Below are 7,242 nucleotides of genomic sequence, written 5' to 3'. Positions count from 1 at the left end.
TTGGGTCGAAACTTTTATTTTTGAACGAAACTCGTAAAATGGGCGATGTGGGCCCGATGATGTAAAACTTGATTTGATGATGAAAATCTCTTAGTTTCACTTATATTGACTTGTGGTAAAAAGGTTTTCGTTTGAAAGTGTCGGGAAGCGGGTTTTCCGCTCGTGTGAGTTGGACCCGTGATCAGTAGCTGGAAGACCATTGGGACGCCGTCCCAATTGCTTGGACGCCGTCCCAGTTATTTGAGCTGGACGCCATCCTAAATGTTTGGACGCCGTCCCACCTTTCTGAGCTGGACGCCGTCCAGGATTCTGGACGCCGTCCAGATGCACTGACATACAAAAAAAAAAAAAATTGTACGCGTTTTGAGTTTATGAAGTCGGGTTGTTACATAATATATAATTAATTAATATAAATTATATATATTATATATTAATAAATAAATATGTCGATAAACAAGAAAACAAAAGTTTGTGAGCTGGATCAGAGGGCCATGCGATCGCATGGAGTACTTTTTCAGGAAAAGTCTTTATAAAGCGATCGAATTCAGTTTTTGTTATATATATTTCTTTCATCTTACACTCCGTATAACTTATTTATATTATTATTATTATTATTATTATTATTATTATTATTATTATTATTATTAAGATTAATATTATTATTAATCTTATTATTATTAGTATTATTAATATTAATTAGTATTATACATAAAATACTACGACGAGATTATGAGCGTGTCACTTTCAAAATGGTTTTCAAGCGGGATAGAGCTAAGGAAATTATGGGTTATTGCCAAGGAGGTTATGGGTAATGTTCGGGGGTATATTTGTGAATCAAACCTAATATTTATCATCTCCGTTACGTCTACGTACTTTCCTACAATATTGAATCTCAATACTGATACGTAAGCACTCATAATTTATCTTTTATATATTAATTGTGTATCCATGCCTAGTGCTCGAGTATATATATTTATACATGCTTGTATGCTAAATTTCGTCGCTAAACAGTTTATAATGAATCACGAATTAAATACATATATTACTGGTAAAAGGTATATGATATACATGTTTTTGGAAAGCTGGCGAAAAATCAATGACTTTTCATTTAGATATCGAAAAGTTTCGATGAACGGATTAAAAGATATGATCAACTGAATTATGATTGATGATAATTGAAATTGCTTTTGAATCTGCAATTAAGATTTAAACAACTTGTTTACAAGATTGATAAAATGGATTTTTAAATATTACCAGCCGAGTAAATGAATCCTTATATAAGGTATGTCTCGTTTGTTGAACTATTGTCAAAATTGACTTTTTGAAACAACTTTGGATAACTTTTGTATGTCGATATCGAGCATTAGGATTATGATACACTATGACCTGACCTAGCTTGATAGACATTTATTGACCAACATATGTTCTCTAGGTTGAGATCTACGATTATTTGATATTCCGAGTTTCAGTCACATTTTGGTGAACGACTTTATATGCTGCTGAGGTGAGTTTCATTTACTGCCTTTTTAATTGCTTTTGCAATCTATATTTTTGGGCTGAGAATACATGCACTTTATTTTTAAACACAATGGATACAAGTACATACTAAATTCTACACCGAGTTTGAACCGAAAATCCCTTAGCTTTGGTAACTAGTAACTGCCAGTTATAAGAACTGGTGGGCGCGAGTAGTAGTATATGGATCCATAGGGCTTGATATCCCCGTCCGAGCTAGAGCACTAGCCTTTTAACGGACGTATGCTATTTGAGAAGCGTACACGTTGGTTTGCGTGTATTATTAAGATGATTATACAAAGGGTACAAATTATATATACGTTAAGTTTAGTTACCAGGGTGTTCAATCTTGTAGAATATTTTGATAAACGTTTCTGGATGACAACTGAAATCTTGTGATCCACTTTTATATACAGATTATGCGAAACACTAAAACTATGAACTCACCAACCTTTGTGTTGACACTTGTTAGCATGTTTATTCTCAGGTTCCCTAGAAGTCTTCCGCTGTTTGCTTATATGTTATACAAGCTATGTGCATGGATTCTTGCATGCTTTATTCAAGAAAACGTTGCATTCACCAAATCATCACCATGTATCTTATTTTGACTGCATTGTCAACGGAAGTATTATTGTAAACTATTATTTACGGTGATTGTCTATATGTAGAAATCATCAGATGTCTAAAACGTTTGATTTAAATATTCATTTATGGTTTGCCTTTTCAAAAGAATGCAATGTTTACAAAACGTATCATATAGAGGTCAAATACCTCGCAATGAAATCAATGAATGACATGTTCGTCCATATGGATTTGGAGCGATCGTCACAAATCATCACCATGTATCTTATTTTGACTGCATTGTCAACGGATGTAGTATTGTAAACTATTATATACGGTGATTGTCTATACGTAGAAATCATCAGACGTCAAAAACCTTGGATTTATATATTCATTTAAGGTGTGCCTTTTCAAAAGAATGCAATGTTTACAAAACGTATAATGTAGAGGTCAAAAACTCACTATGAAATCAATGAATGATATATTCGTCCAAAGGGATTTGGAAGGATCGTCACACCATGTTTACTTTGATGTCGTTCTCTAAACACCACATCAGAGCAAATTGAGTGGCATGGACATTTGAGTGATTACCGGATTTGCAATAGATGTTGTAGATGATGATTTTGTTCCAAATGTCATACTCATAACGAAGGTGTTTTCCTTGTACACCAGATTTCTTAATTTCAGCCCTAGGAGCATCATTTTTGCAAAGTGTATCAATCAGAGGAGTATTGTATGAGATGAAGTCAGGAAGATTTGAGAGGTCATGTTGCCTATTGTAGAATTTTTCACCATCGGTGGGAACATCCAGCATAATCGCGAAATCCTTAAGTGGATAGCGATAATTAATGCCCAGAAGGTTGAAGAATACTTCTTCATTTACAAAGTTGAAGTTGGCATAGAATTCTCGAATGAGTGACGTATAAATAGGACCGTTTAGAGTAAGAAAGGATTTCCATTTAAGTTTTTCAAATTGCCTTACAAGTTCTGGCATTTGAGTGTGAGCAACTCTTCTTCCTTCAGCGATTTTTCTGCCTGACAGGAATTCAATGTTGTAAGTGATTCTCTCTTCGAGTCTTCTTTTTGTGACAATCGTCTTGCCTTTTACTTTTGCCATTTTCTACACAATGATACTTCAAATTAATTCAAAGTGTATAATTCAATTGTAGGAAACAAGTTTTGCAAACTTTAATTATCATCAATACTTAGATGTTTTGATGTTAATGTTCTTCACATTTTCACTCTTCATTAGTGTTAATGAGTTTGCAACTAGATTACGATTTACACAAAGTTCATACGTGTCTTAGACTTTTGAGATCATCATCAACACATGTTTTGACATCTAACATTATCACACTCAATTTGCAACAATGTTGTTTATATCATATGAACAATGATTCTATGAAAATCTTACCTAGATGTATAATGAACCCTAGAATTGTCCAAAGTTAAATCAATGCATGGATATACTACAATCGTTTCTAAATTGTTCTTTAAAAACAATTTTGATTGTTTGCATCAATTTGAGTTTTGATTCATTCTAGTTAGGGTTTCTTCATAACCCTAGTTCATTATACAAACACAATTGAATGCTAGGAAAGCAAGGATTAATCATACCGAGAGTAGGAATTGAGATGGAAGGAATGCGTGTTCTTCTTCGTGCGGTCGATCTCCTCAGCCATTTGCAAGGTGTGTGTGTTTTGAAGTGGGTTTGAAAGAAATAAAAGTGAGGGTTTTATTTAAATTAAATCAGATCAGACAATGCACGGTCGAAGCACGGTCGACCGTGGTGTCTGCCGTGAAAGGATTTCCAAACGTGTAGAGCAGGAATCTGCGATCGAGTATACGGTCAGCCGTGATCCAGCCGTAGATTCTTCTGATCACCAATTTCTTCACTTCTACTTCTTTTTAGCGCGTTTTGACGATTCGTAGGTTCTATAGAATACTTGAGGACAAGTTTTCTTTCCCTAACATTGAATGATTACATCCTCCCGATGTTTAATCATCAATGACACGTAGTATACTATATTTATATGTGTGTGTATATATATATATATATATATATATATATATATATATATATATATATATATATATATATATATATATATATATTCAATCATACACATAGTATACACAACGCGCATCCATCTTGTATTTAGCATGCAATACATAATTTCACACAAACACACAATCCTAATACATGTAAGCTTCCTTCACTAATCTTTTAAAATCATTTTTCAAAAACAAGTTTGCATTTGTAAGAAAAACCTTTCATTAATATAAAGTCTTTTTGAGAAGGTTATTCTCATTAAAATTTTGATCATTTATTTTGATTGATTTTAAATTTACCCAATCCTTGACTTATCCCTTCCATAGAATTGCTAGCTTGGTCCATTTTTTCCATGTTTTCAATTTTCCTAATAATAGAAAATGGACTTTGATTACATGATTTATGTTTGCTAGAGTCGTGACACACATTCATTTCACGTTTGTCTTTTGATGAATCATAAATAATCATTCTTTCAAGTTTTCTTTTCAAAGCGTTGTTTTCATCAATTAGGACTTTGTTAAGTTGTCTAACATTGTGTAATTCTTTCTTTAAAAGTTTTACTTTGTCACGACTAATATCATACACAAATTTAATAATTTTGTAATCATCTAACAATTCTTCATAATTAGAAGGATAGAATACATGTACCTCATTGCAATTCATGCTTGAGACATCATCTTCTTTGAATGGAGATTCAACTTCTTCTTCACTTTGACCATCTTGATCCAAATCATTCCAAGAACCCATGAGGCAAACATCTTCATTTCCATCCGAACCCTTTTCTTGAAAATCTTCAAGCTTCCCCAAATTTTTCCTTACTCCTTTACCCTTTAAACTCATAGAGTTTTCTTCTTCTTGAGAGCATAGTGAATCGCAACACTCTTTTGCACTTTCACATGAAATTATCTTTTTTCTTTCTTCACTAGGAAGAACTCCATGAATTAGTGAAATTTCATCAAATTGTTTCAAAGCATCATTGTTTTGAAATGTTGACTTCACTAGTCTTGAACTTGCTTGTGGAACAAAGTCTCCTACTTTGATTATTCTCCACAGGTAATAATCTTTGGATTTGAGATAAGTCTCAAATCTCAATTTCCACACATCAATATCTATCTTATCAAATATTGGTGCTTCTTTCACCAAATCTTCCAAGTATCCCATAGTTTGAGTTGATCCGAGAATCGTTGACTCAAGTTTTTGCACGAAATGAATTTTGACACTTTCAAAAACATTTATAGAGCAATGATTTGAGCAACCGCTCTGATACTAATTGTAAGTAATTAGGGGGGATGAATAGTTACTTAATACGTTTTTAGCACTTTTTCTATTGATCACAAAATTCGATTAACTTTGATCAACCAATTCAACTCAAACTTGATGTGTGTGGTGTATATATTCAAAATGATGAATGAAGTAATGTAAAGAACATAGACACGAGGATTTATAGTGATTCGGGTGGATGTTAACTAATCCACCTTAATCCACCATTACACTAATCGGGATTTGTTGCTTCACTAAGCACTTTTCTCCAAACTCGGTGGAGATTCGATTTACAAGTCTTCAACTTCTTTGGTAGACAACAAACCTAATCTTTCTATCCCTTTGAAAGATCAACTCCAACCTAGATCAACTTGTCTTCATCTTGGACAAGTATTAATCTCCAAATAAGATTAATCAACTTCCTAAGTCCCTTTAAGGAAGTAGATCACTAAGCTAGCCTATGTTTCTACTAATTAAAGTTACAAGACTTATACACTTTGTAATGATGATCCTAAGACAATACTAGGACATAGATTACACTAAGTAAACTCACAAGATTAATGATTTTGATTAGTAAGTTTACAACAACCAAATTCTATATCTATATGATCATAGAATCTTCTCTTGCTTGATCACATTTGAGTAGTAATTAGAGCCCTTGTGATCTTTGGAAATAAGATTTTGAAATATGCAATAGGGTCAACTTAAAATGCTCTTCAATGCTTGCCTTTTATAGTAGGATTCAAAAAATAGGCGTTGACACACGGTTGCCAACACGGTCGACCATGATTCGATCGTGCGTGCTCCAGTCCAAAATTGGTATCCGTTGTATAGCCGTTTGACTCAAATTTGAACACCACATTTTGGCACCTTTACTCTTTCTAGCACCTGCAAAAGAAACCAAACATCCTATACAAGTACTATATGCATTAAGTGTGTGAGATTTGTTCTTATTGTGTGAAAGTGATATAACACTCCATTAGTGGTAAACCCAACATTCTTGGAGAAGTGTCTTGATTGATATTTTGGAAAATCTCAGATTGGTCAAGACTTAGTCACTTTAATGCATTTGGTTCAATTCTAAAGACTAGTCAATATGTCATTAACTTCCTAGTTTCAGTTAATCACAAGTCATGTTTATTTTAAGCTTAGGTAGATTAATTGAATGATGTCTTTCTAAGATAATCATTAAGTATGTAGAGACATCAAAGTTAAGTCATACTTGAACAAGCAATCACAATTTGTTACTTAGACAAGACTAAGTAAACAATTGATCATAATTTCATTTTGAACCAATTTACACTTAATTTGTTGGAGCAGACTAGTTACTTGAATCCTAACTAGTAAGCACATAGCAAGCATGTTAATCAAGTTGACAAATTTATGAGTATTAAACATATTAGCAAGTACCAAGTAATACTCACATATAGCAAGAGATAGTTACTCTAAGATCAATCATATAGATATTTGCACAACTTGTAATTCAAGCTTTTAGTAAGCTTACTTGCAATATAACATATTGCATGATTAATGTGCAAGCACACAAATGTCCAACACATGCACAAGGGAAGCGCAATCTCTAGTTGGGACTTTGTGACCATCCTAAATGTATCTAAGTGTATTTTAGGATTACAAGTCTTTACTAGTTACACTTGAAAGCATTGTTCTTCATTTTCCCTTAATTAATCACTAAGTCATCTTTGATAGTAATTATTGTTCTAGTGACATTGGCTTAAGTGTGTTGGTACTTGATGATCATAATAAGGATGTCTAGATAAGATTTAAGATCACAAGTTGTTGATTAACACTTATGTGTTATGTCTAATCTTGGTTAATTTTTCATTAAGATGTCA

This window comes from Rutidosis leptorrhynchoides, chromosome 5 (assembly GCF_046630445.1).
Source record: "Rutidosis leptorrhynchoides isolate AG116_Rl617_1_P2 chromosome 5, CSIRO_AGI_Rlap_v1, whole genome shotgun sequence".
Taxonomy (NCBI): Eukaryota; Viridiplantae; Streptophyta; class Magnoliopsida; order Asterales; family Asteraceae; genus Rutidosis; species Rutidosis leptorrhynchoides.
The sequence above is the reverse complement of the archived record's forward strand: the minus strand, read 5'-3'. Positions refer to the sequence as shown.